The sequence below is a fragment of the Pygocentrus nattereri genome, chromosome 16 (genome assembly GCF_015220715.1).
Source record: "Pygocentrus nattereri isolate fPygNat1 chromosome 16, fPygNat1.pri, whole genome shotgun sequence".
NCBI lineage: Eukaryota > Metazoa > Chordata > Actinopteri > Characiformes > Serrasalmidae > Pygocentrus > Pygocentrus nattereri.
Genome location: NC_051226.1, coordinates 24,447,001 through 24,459,988, shown reverse-complemented (window position 1 = coordinate 24,459,988; position 12,988 = coordinate 24,447,001).

The window sequence follows — 12,988 nt, the reverse complement described above, 5'->3', positions numbered from 1 at the left end:
CTTGTGTACTGTATTCAATAGCTGTGAATGGCTCCTTCCCGTAATTACATCACTGCCGCGGTGCATAATCCTTTTAGGCTGTGAGGGGTCACCTCGGCCCCTAATTGATTTATTAGTGGAGGCCGTCTTCACACCTTGGTAGCAAATGACTTTAATGCTCGGTGCAGGCCGATCAAACCTAGACCTAGACTAGCAAATCTGCCTTGTCCCTTTTCAGCACGCTCTGCGTGTGGTGCAGATATAAACGGGGGGGGATGTTGGCTCTTGCACAACGATGATTTAGCACAGGGCGGTTTCGTTTTACAGTGATGTAAAAATGTTTTTAAAAATGGACTTGATTGGCGAGATAACAATAAAAGGGGAAAAATCTCCTGGCTTTTGTAATTTGTCGAAATGAAAATGTAGGGGAAAAAAGACAAGGTCAGCATCTACAAAGCATCTACAGCGACCTCTCAAAAGAAAGTGTTACCAAGCATGTATTTCTGCTTGCAAATGTAAGTGAGTAAAGTTATACAGCATTCAATTTCAAAGAAACTTAAGCCAAGTGCAAGTCTTCCAAAATAATAGACTAACTATACTTCTTTAATATTTCCACCTCTGTTTATGTGAAATTACTTTCTAGAAGAAACAGAACAGGCTATCCTGACCCTGGAGATGAAGTATGGAAATCTACTACTGAAAAAGGCCTTAATGCAATATTTATTTTCTTCTTTCATAGTGGCATTCTTTCTCATCTTGATGTGTGTGGAGATTTCACCCCTTTGTCTATGTCAAAGAGTGATGGGCATGATGCTGCACCTGTGATGAATGGAAGCTAAGAGAGGAGAGAGTGCACTTTGAGTATCTGGGAAATAGATCTGCGAGAGAGATTGACTTTCAAATGAATGCTGTTTCTCTCATTCATCTTGCGGCTATGGCGCTATACTGAACATGGTGCAGTTCAGCCACTCTGACTGGACCCCTTCACTGCCAGAGATTGGACTGTCATGGTGTCAGAAGGTCACTAGTGGTTCACACAAATGGAGCTGACAAGATGCAGAAATATAATAAAGGATATCATTCTGGAAGGATATCATCTTTGAATCCAAAATATCAGGTCAGGTACTAGTACAGAATGTTTGAATCAAAACCTATTTGTCATCAATATCTCTGAACTGGAATGTTACCATGATTGTAAGTAAGCTGGTTCAGCAGCAGCAGAAGTCTGAAAGTCGAAATGTGCCCATTATTGACCTTTGTGTAGAGATGGTGCCAGTGACCATGCCAGCCAAGAGCAAGTGTCCAAGCCTGCCAGGCTCCCTCCTGCTCTTTATGTATGTGTGCACTGTGGCACTGTGGTGTGGCGCTCTCTCAGTGGTTGCCTGTCTGCTTCTTGACATTACTCTGCTGGAGGAGAGAGAGAGGCCTTTTGAGGCAAAGTGAATCACTCTCTCCCCTTCTGCCCCTGTCCACTTCTCACTATCTCTGTATATCTCTTTTTATCCATACCCCCCCCCCAACCCTCTCATCCCCCCTCTCTCTCCGGGTCCTCTTTGGCCTCCTTGAAAACCGCTGACATTCCGCTTGACAATGGCAGATTTTCCCCCCGCAGTCGTCCTCAGCTTCAGTCTCCGGGGCCTGGCATTAAAGCACACTGGAGTAACAATCGGCCCTCCCAAATCCCGCTGCCCGGCCTTTGTTGCAGCCTGCTGAATGCGAATGCCCCATTAAAGCCTATTATCTGAAGCTCCTCTGTTGCCCTGCAGATCCCCTCCTAACCGCCCCTCTCAAAAGAACTCTCTCTCCAAAGCTTTGCTTGGGCCTGGCTAATCAGGTACACATATTATTTTGGCATTCTTTTCCCTTTTTTGTGCTAGGCAAACTTATAGCATCAACAGAAAATGGAATGATTGCTGCAAGAAAGGGTGGAAGAGAGACTTTAGGTACTTTTTAAAATGTATACAGAGCAGGATGACTTTAGTCACTTCAGCTCAGTTATTTCAAACCATCTCTGTGATTTAGTGAGACGACAGGGCTGTTATACACCACGTCTTAGTCTTGTTTTTTTCCCTGCTGCTTTCCGAGAGGAGGGTTTTATTACCATCCGGGTCAGATTTTACAGCGTCCTTAGCCAAAGTCAAAGTACACAAATAAATGAGGGGAAAATGGAAGTTGTAAAAGAAGATAAGGCCCTGGTAGATGGGCACATACTCATGGCTCAGGGAGCAACACGCTGGGATAAACACGAAAGCCTTTAGCCATTAATAATTGACATCACCTTCAACTATGTGAAGAATCCACTGGTTGAGAAAACAATATCAGCGCCGCACAATATTGAGTTTCCCTCCCCTCCGATCAAACTCCACAACAACCTCTGTATTGAGCAGCGCCTACCTCTTGTGAACGCTAAGACAATGTTATTGTGGACAGAGTTGATGTTGGTGTAACATTATTCTGGCTAGATGTTTTGGATAATGGGATGCAGGTGGGGCTGCTCCTGTTAGAATAAATAACACTCCAAGTGTAAATAACACTCCAAGTGTTGCAGGGCTAAGGCAGAGCACTAAACCCAAGTGTCGTGTGAGAGGTTGGCCTTTGGTTTACAGTTTTATGGTAAGAAGTGCCAGTGTTTTTAGTAGGTCTAGTATATATGCAATTGCACACTCATTTGCTCTTTTGCCTAATGTATTTAAACCAGAGATGCATCTATTGGCAAATTACCTTTCATAGAGCGCAATTTGATTCCAGTATAAAGTAACTGTCTGGTATAACACTTCAATGATAAGCCATCCCCCAACTCTTACACAGTTTTTATAGGTTAAAGTAATTTATAAGTATTGTGGCATGGCTAATCATGAATGATCAATCTGTGTCATACCAGACGAATTAACTGTGCTGGAGTCAAACCATTAGTGGAGTGTCAAGAAGGCATAATGACTCAAAAAATATGTCTGTAATTTTCAGTTCTTTCATTATAACTTTTTCAGTTTAAACTTGTATTTAAATTTACGTTGGTTAGAACTTGCTGATCTAAGTACTAATGCACAGTAGTGTCCAAAAGTCTGGGACCCCAGTCGAACTCTGTTTGTCAATTAAAATGACAAAGGAACCTGCAAATGGTGTACTATTTCTAGTTCACTGTTCAAATAAAAAATGTACACTGACTTCTGGCCTTTGTATTTTTTAGCCTTATTTCTTCCATTGAAAGGCATATTCAGGTTATTCTCGGTGGGTTTGATCTACTGATCATTGGTTATAATTAAGAACTGTCAGTGGAAGAAAGCAATCATGTCCTACTTATATCACTGACTGTGAATGGTAGCCTAACCAGTGTGTTTCAGTCAGTTGTGTTCAGTAGCAGCAGCAGTAGCTCTAGGCTGCGGCCCTTTTTTGAAAGTAAAAAGTAAAAACTGAAACAAGGGTAAAAAAGTGTGTTTACAGGCTTCAGATAAAACATGAAATGTCTTTTTAAGCTTCGTACAGTATGTTTGTGTTTAATCTAGAACAAACATAAAGTGTTAATGTGAATTGATATTAGCTCAGCACTGACACACAATTCCATTGGGGTAAAAGCAGGATTAGCTTTATTGCAGAGGTGATTATTTTGCATTTTTGTCCCAGTTTTGCCATTTGTGGCTCAAACCAGATGACCTAGATCCAGGGATGGGGGAATAACTAAGTAGTGTACTACTTTTTATAGTTAGCTACAACTATTAGTAGCTAGTAGCTGAAGCTGCTACAGTTTTATGAAATTTAGCTAGTAGCTGTAGTGCCTACAATTTTTTGCTATAATTTCGCCACAGGCTTCAGACAACCCAGGAAAACTGAACCACAGAGCGCGGTCACTGGCCTGGAGGCGACTGTGCGATCCTGACTGAGCCGTGGACAGCTTGAGCAAACGGGCACACGTGAGCCCCACGCGCTGATCACCCCTTACTAGCAGGCTTAACTCAGGGGTCGCAACCGAAATGTTAAGAAGAGCCGTTTTGTCCTTTCAGCCAAAATCAAATAACCCACCTTGGGAGGCTCAACGTTTCTGTCCGTTTTACCCTCTTGGCTGTAAGTTTGTCTCAGTACGAGCTGATATTGTAATACTGGCTGGAACATAAACCCAAACCCAGACCTGCTCTGCTCTGCTTTAACCTTCAGCTCAGCTGTAGCCACTTTTCTCACATATCAGGAAACTTCTCCGCAACTTCCCCGTAAAATGTCTCTCAGTGTTTGACTTTTTATGAGGTTGAAGTCGCTTCTCATCGTCCAGCTTCTCGCTCAAATTGTCCCGTTCCACCTTAAATGGTGTCTGAGGTGGCAGATTGTGCTGCTGCGCCATTTAAGGTGGAGTGGGAGAATTTGAATGAGAAGCTGGAGGATAAGCTGACTTCATTTTTGTGAGTTGCTGCAGATTAAACGTATCCAGTGATTTATGAATGTAAATTCATGTGAAGTCCATTCATCTCCAAATTATCGATTCATTTCGTTCTCTGCGTTGCTGTGTGATCAACAGTCTGTGCGTCAGTCTTCAGTGTTAAAGGCTGGTGAATTAGCAGTTATGCGTTAACTCCAAAAATCTAGTTCTGCTGTGGAGCTGCAGCAGCTCTGCAGCAGTGCAGGGATCATTCAGGCCTGATTCTCCCCACAAACAGAGCCACAGTCACTGTTGAGGATTTTGAGGCTAAAGTGTTGCTGAAGTTTAAAAAGACTCTGAATGTGCCTGTCTGTACATCAGACATAACATTAAGATCATCCACTCTATTAGACGCACCTGCGTTATCGGTTCACCCTGTAGATGTAAAAAGAGAGACGACATCTCTTGCTGTACAGTATGAGCTAATCATCCTCTTGTCCTTCATCAGTGGTCACAGGATGGGACATTTTTGGTTGGTGGACTATTCTCAGTCCAGCAATGACACTGAGGTGTTTAAAAACTCCAGCAACAATGCTCTGTCTGATCCGCTCAGACCAGTGCAGCACCCACTAACACACTATGTCAGTGTTGCTGCGGTGCTGGGAATGACCCACCACCCAAATAGTACCTGTTCTGTGAGGGTCCAAGTGGGTCCTGACCACTGAAGAACAGGGTAAAAGGGGGCTAACAAAGTATGCAGAGAAACAGATGGACTACAGTCTGTAACTGTAGAACTACACAGTGGACCTATACAGTAAGTGGAGCTGATAAAATGGACAATGATCATAGAAACAAGGAGGTGGTCATGATGTTATTCCTGATCAGTGAATCTTGCTGAAATGTTGAAATTGGGCAGTTTTATTTCAACAGTTGACAACACTTTGCACAAAATCCTCTGGTTTGTATTCAGTTATTTTTGTTGATTTTTGTTATGAAAAACATGGAATGACTGGCTTTGCTTTCAGTCTTAATTTTTTTTTTTGGGGGGGTATGTAAGTTTGTTTGTCGGTTACACTTGTTGGTGAGCTTTTTGTAGATTTCTTTCTGGCACAGGTTTAAATGCAGTGTCTTGTTCACACTGTCAGTCGGGCATGTTTGGTGTATCAGGTGGAGATTCACAAACAAACATTCTCACAGTCACACTTTGAAAGTATCTAAAAAGTAGCCACTACTTTTTCTTGAAAAGAAGCTAAATTGTAGCTAGCTCGAAATTGTGAGAAAGTAGCTACAAAGTAGCTGACTACAAATTTTTCAGTAGCTATCCCAACCCTGCCTAGATCTAACTCTCAGGTTTTGCCACTGAATCAATCAACAGGCTGCTTTCAGTTGGATATTGCAGAACTAGGATTAGCAACACGAGAGTATTTAAAGATGCTCTGAACTCTAGAGTACAACTACGAGTTTATAGCATAGAATAGTTTCCTTTAGTTTAACATATTGTAATCATAACTTGATTATGATTACAGTATATTTAACAAAAATATGGTTCTCTGTTCAAATGTGGTTTCTCTTAATACACTTGGGGAGTGAAGCGAGCCAGTTTTTTGATTGGCAAAAGTTGATTTCTTACTGAAATCAGAGCCAAGTGTATCAAGCTCCTTGCAGCCTTCTGAGCCCACATTCTTGTCACAAAAGTGAGACTGTGGACTTTTCCATGCTGGCGACAAATCAACAGCAACATTCTCCCTGTCCTCCCCAACTCCCTCTTATCTGATTACATTAGTGATACGTTGGATGGCTCCTTGCACCTCGGCTAGCTGGAGGGCCTTTGAAAGCATTTAAATGTATTAATACTTGCATGCTTATGCTAATGACTTAGCTTGCTTGATGCCTGTGATAGTGTGAATAATTAGATGGGGTGAGTGGCCAGTGAGTGGGCTGGCTATAAAGCGTGTGAATGCGAGGTGGTGCTGGTCACTCATTAACTGCAACACTTGTTGGTCCTAGGCTATTGTCTCTTGTTTGTGTTAATTATTACCTGGCCTGGGCCCGACAGTGCTAGAGATGGAAAGGCCTACTTTGTAATGCAAGTTGGCCTTTGCTGCCAAAACATAGGCAGAGAGGGTCCCACACCCAACTGTTTTTACAGAGATGGATATCATGGCAGCCACTGTTTTCCCTGGGTTCTTCTCCCTTTCTTCTTTGGTTTTCTTTTCTTTTTCCTCCACTGCACATCCGAGAGGGGAGCCCTCTATGTGAACCTTCCCTGAACTCGCCGCTTTTGATTAATCTGACACAGTTTGTGAATGATCTCTTAAAGCTGGACCATCTGTGCGAATGGGTGAATGTTCTTTGATTTTAAGGAGACAAAACGAATGGAACAATAATCTGTCACTCGCAGCCTTTTTGGTAACTCATCAGCATTCATAACTACACTCTTGGGTGCTGCTAAAGATGGTTTATGATTGCAGTTTATGGCGGTTAAATATGATATTGTTTTTGAATACTGTGTGCTTGGAAGGGTTTAGGGTTTATTAATCAGAAGTAAGGGAAATTTAAGAAGAATATCGTCCTCCCCCTTCTTAATCTAGAAGACTTTCCTCTAATCTAGATGTCATCTGAGTGTGCTTGTGGGGGGAGTTGGGACCCTGGTTAATGATTATTTGAAGGCCCAGCTCTGTAAGAGTGATTTAGACAAATGTGCTGTCTCATTAAGACAGCACCCCATTCTGCCAGAACTTTAGTTAATTTCTTTAAGCAGTTTGTGTCCTCACTCCAGCCCAGCCATATATATAGACAGACTGCATAATGGGCAGATGTGATGACCATTGCTGTTCTGAATGTGGGTTTTTTCATGCTTGATATACAAGAAGAGGATGACTGATAAAACTAGACATACAGTGTTAGTGTGTATTTAGCATATGCAGTACTAATTATGCTAAACAGTGGTGCTTTCACTAAGCTATTCTGTGATGAACCTTGTACTTAAGCAGTGGTATAACTAGAATCTATAGGGTCTCAAAACAGCTTTTACAGCTGTTTTACAGGTCAAAATAAAAAAAACCTGCAGAAGTCAAAATGGTTTGATGTGAAATCATAGATAAACTTACTGACTCCACAACATTGGTCATAAGAACCTGGAGTCACAGTGGCTGTAAACAAAGTGCTTACAAGACAGTCTGTCCACCTGATAGCCACATTGGAAATGCCAAGTTATTGGGCAGTTATTTTTATGTGATACCAGAAGACCAGAGTCCTGTCTTTTGAATGGGGAGCAGCTTACAAATCCCAAACTAAAAGCCAAATTAACATTTCAAAAACATATTTGAAAATACTGGTAAAATCTTTAAGTTTAAGTAGTCAGTACAGTTTGGCTCACTTAACTCACAAAAACACTTTTATTCAGCTTGTTCTGTCTATTGCCCATGTCCATATCACCAAAATGAGGGGTAGCTTTTCCTACTTGTGGTTTTACTGGAAAGCTGATTGGCTAATTTTATTGAAGGCTGGGACTTTTCCCGGAAACAGATGCTATGTTGATTGTTCAACCAGTGAACTGGCTTCTCTTTTGTAATGTCTCTGTTATGATTTTATTTACTGCCAGTGCCAGTGAACCTACATGTCATCTGAGTTTTTAAAGGTTGGTAAAATATGGTAAAATAGTAGTAAATCTGAAAAACAATTTCTTTGGGTACAATTGTGCCGTACAGCACTCTTCATGTATCTCTCCAGCATGAATGTATGTAAAAAATATGCTTTTGTCCAAAACTTTATCTAATATTTATCAATATTTAACTATTGTTAAACAGTTAGTTAGACATTAGGCAGCATATTTGTAACCATTTTGCGCATTAACTGTTTGTGCAGTGGCTTTTAGAGCCATTTAAACACTTCAAACATGGGTTCTATCACCACCATGATAGACATACCATGATATGACCAATTCTGAAACTTTCTGTAGACTGGAGCTTTTCACAACAAACCACTCTGAATAACTTTAATTATGTCTTAATGCTGTAACTTTAAAAATCAGTGGAATTCCCTGTTATTTGACTCAAATATGAAAATGACTTTCTGTTAATAAAAAATGTAATTCATTACCTTCTTACTGTTTTTATATCCTAAATATCCTAGATGTTGATGCTCTCAAGGTACTTCACCCATCAGCATCTAATGTTAACCTAATGTTTGCATTAGACTACCTATTTAACACTTTAGAGTTATAAATAATGAATATATTGTGTTGCATGTTGTGAAGGATCTGTATGAGAATGGTGATCATGAATGAGATGCATCATGAATAAGAGTCATCAGGGCTGTCTGTGTAGTGTCGATGGAAGCTAACTGGTGAGGGCCTGGTTGCCACTGCCCCACCTGCACCTTGGGCCCCACTGCCCCACAGCCCAAAATTGATACACCACTATATCTAAGACCCCCTGAGAAAGTACACTGTATGTAAACTGTATACTGAGATTCAAGTTTGAGTTCCAGGCATCCATGGTTGCAGGTTCCAACTGGCCATATAACCAATTAGAGAAAAGTAGCTATATGCTAATCTCAGTGGTTATAATATGATGTACCAGCCAATCAAACGTCTGCAAACTTAGGTTTGTGACAGGGCTAGGTGGTTAGCACTGTCCTCTGAGCACACTGAAGCAATCAACAATGCTGCAACTGTGGGATACATATACATCAGGGCAATGACTAGGTTTTGCTCTTCCAGATGGTAATACTTTTGAGCAATAGCATAAAAACCTTCTGTAAATTTATAAATACAAAGGCAAGCAAGCCAGTCAAGGCAGTCAAGGGCGTTCCATAAACATGACTTAGAATTGAAATGGTCTTAAATGTGTTTTGATTTCCTTCAACCAGTCATTCCTCTGAATGCCTTCTGAGGCTTAAGTTAAATTACTGTAGATGTTATCTCCATGGAACCAAACCATGTTTGGTGGTTTATTGATTAACATGAATGTTCGAGAAACCAAGAACCAGGATGTAACCTCAATGTCAATGTTTTTGTTCATAAAGCTAGCTCTGAGGGGATCAAGACATGAGCAAGGAGGAAAAACAAAACGAGAATTATTTGTAACTAGATCTCGACTCTGACAGAAATTGCCCTTCTGAGGCTATCTGTGGTGGAATTCTAGAAGCCTTTCTACTGAAGACTGAATTTGTTTCTTTAGCTAGTCTTGAGCATAACATCACAGTTGAACCATTTGAAGTGTGGGCCAGACGCAGAACATCAGCCATCTATTTTAATTAATCAACTTGGTAAGCTGCTGAATATTGGCTCTTTGATTTGCCTGGTTGATGAGGTTGAAATCAAATCACATCTAACAGGTTCCTGATCTTCTCCTGCTCCATTAAGAAGGTGTCTTATGAAGACATTAAGCCCCTGTTTGACAATGTCATACCAGCCTTTGTTGTGTCCACCACCCCCTTAGTGGCCTGGCATTGGGGGCGTTCAAAGGGTCGGTGTCCCTGGTTTAAATTAAAGGGACTTCAGGGTTCTTCTTTAGGTTTCCCCGCTGAGGAGTATCTCTAGAAGTAATCCAGGGGGATCAGCTCAAAGGCCCCCTCCTCCCAGCTTATTAGATCAGGCTGCAGAAGAAAGAGGGAGTTGGAGGCTGCATTGTTTGGCCTGATTAAGAGCTTCTCATACTTTCTGAGGGCTCAAGGGGAGAGCTGAGCCTGGCTCTCAGCTCTCAGCCCTCCCTCCTCTTTGCTCATGTGATACATTGTCGCAGGACAGAGTGGAGGGTTTCTTTCTAAAGGTGGCTCCAGTCGAAACAATGGGATGCGGTGAGATTAGAGCACCGTAAGTTTAGCTCCTCTCTGAATGTGGAGGAGCTCCTCAGAGTTCGATACCTACTAATCTTAAATTACAACTTTATTCTCTAAGTACATATGACCACAGTTTTTGTTTGAAGTACAGGCTGCAACTTTCTGAGAGCACCCCTTATGATTTGAATTTCTAGTCAAATTGATGACTAAGTGGAAATTGGTTGGTTTTCAGAAGATATTTCTGTTGAGTAGTTCCCAAAACTGAAGTTTTGAAAAAAAATATTCAAGGAAAGAGAAAATGGGTAGAGACAATAAAGCTCCAATCTTCTTCACATCTATAAAATCCACAGGTGTTTCAGCACATCATTCCATTGCCAGAGGAAAACGCTACAGGTCTAAGAAGATGTGTAGCTGTTACTTAGAAAAAGAAGCAGTCAAAAAAGAAGGACATTTGACAATCAAACATTCTTCTAGTGTTCTCAGAACAATGGACTGGCCACCACAGAGTCCAGACCTCAAAATCATTAAATATGTTCAGGTTTATTTGGATTGTCCAAAGCAGAAAATACAATCATCTTCTAAGACTGAACTTTGGAGGTGTGAAAAAATATCCCTGCAGATTGTCAAAAAAGAATGGAAAGTGTAATAAAGTCAAAGGTTGGACACGCTAAATATTGAAATTATATTTAATATGACTGAAAATGAAATAAATAGAGGTCTCTGACTTTTGTACAGTTCTATACTTGTAGCTGACAGCTGTAAGTTATGTTCTCTTCTTTTTTATGTTCTCTTCTTCTTCTTTCTCGTCTTTTAAGATGCTTGTTTACATTTAGTCATTTGAATATTAGAAGAGACAAAACTTTAAAATAACTGACCACTTATTATGAATCATCTTGTTATATTTATAAAAGTTTGTTTTATTTGGATGGCTGAATCAATATCTTTCACATCCTCATGTCATCGCTAAGTGGTTATAAGATTGATTGTGTTTGACCTGTATCAATCTCTCTAGCATTTCAAGCAGGTCTGTTGTTGTTTCAGCCAACAGGCAACAGGTGTGCCTGCAGCATGCATGTGTTCAGATCAGAGCAACACAATCCCTCTCCTTATGAAAACCCTCCTGCTGCTGCTCTACACCTGGCATGAGAAGGGGTGGGATCCCTAGTTGAGGAGACCTTCTCCCAAAGGAGCTGTTGAAACCTTATGTGGATTCCATGCCTCAGTCCCATGACCGTGTCACATTTGGGTATTGTGCCATTGAAGCCACCTCCAGAACAGAGCGCCACAACTCGCTTTTCAGTGAGACAAAAAAAGAGGGACAGAATTGAGGTTGAGTTTTTTTGGTATGTTTGGTTTTGGGATTTCAGTCACGGTTTGAGAGACAAAAGGGGCTAACATGCCAAACAGTGATGCAAAGGAGGAGAGGGGACCAGGTGCCACCTGGTGTGTGAGATCAGAGCCTTAGCATGCTATGCCAGGGTAAAGGTGTGCATGCACCACCAAAAAGATTCACAATCAGTAACCTTCTGTGTGTTTGCAGAACGGTTTTGTTTGGTATTGCAAGATTTTGGGCTTTTTGAAAATGAAAACTTGTTCCACTTCTACAAAGACCTTAAAAACTGAGATGATGAAAGTCCTGGAAAATCCTCTTTAGTTAGGTCTACACAATTCACTGTGGCAGACCTGTATGAAGTAAAGGTGGAAAAAAAAATCAGTGGAGATCCGGCCAGTGTTTCTTTAACAGGCGCTGGCTGTTGGTTTGCTCTCCCTGGTGATTTGCTGGAGTTTGGGGTGTCCACATCTGTGCCTTATTAGCACAACAATGGGAGCGCAGCGCCTCCTGCATTAATGAGCGCTCCTCAGCACCGGGCCAAAGACCTCAGCACAATGCAGCCCGCAAATTACCACCGGCCTCTGGAGAAAGCCCATTCACTCCGGTGGCAGCTCCTGTCCTCCGTTTACCAAACTGAATTACATCAAATTACATCCAAACTCTCACAGAAGCCCCACCTCACCCCCTAAAAACCTTCAGATGTTCCACTCTAAATCACTGTATCACATTGCCTGTATTTTCCCTAGTTGTTTTCATGCTGAGACAGATGAGAAGTGGGACGGAGTGGTGGTCTTAATATCTGGAGTCATTATGTTCAGTATAGACTCAGCTGCAAAGAAGCAGAGCAAACATGACTGACATTTGAGTTGAGCAAACAGAATGTATAGATTCTTCCAAGTGTCTGCTTCTGCCCAGATGAGTGAGAAATTTTTAACCTAAGAGGCATTCAGTATTCGAGATGATTGATCACTTTATAATCTCTAGTGTGGAAGTTGGGATCAGTTGTTCCCAGGCTAGGAAAACAGTCTTGTGATGATGTGTCTTGAAGGCAGAAGGAACTGAAGAATTGCAACTGTTTTGGGGTGGATTTTTGGGGATGGGCTGTTTTCCATTCCTTTTTTGATTAGCTGGTGAAGGCATGGAAGGCTGATAGCCAGTGATCCTGTTATCAAATATGTGTCTTGCTGTGACCTTATAACTGTAGTAACTGTCATCATTAGAATGGAGGATTACTTGAATCACAGAAATGGCTTGAGATGAGATGACAAGAAATAAAAAGCTAAGGTTAGATAGCTGGCTACCTAGATATGTTACCTGATTTTGGCTTCCTTTCTCTAGTGAAAAATGGTAAAAACTGCCTCTGGTGTACATGTTGTGCAGTCATGAAAACAGAATTACTGTTTTCTTTACAAGTTTGTATGATAACCAAGTTTATAGTTACACCAATCCTAGCTTGCTTGTATTATTTAGCCAGTAGATCAGTGGCTAGGCTAGCAGTACAGTTGACACCATGGGATTCCCAATGGTTGTATGATGTATTTGTGTCT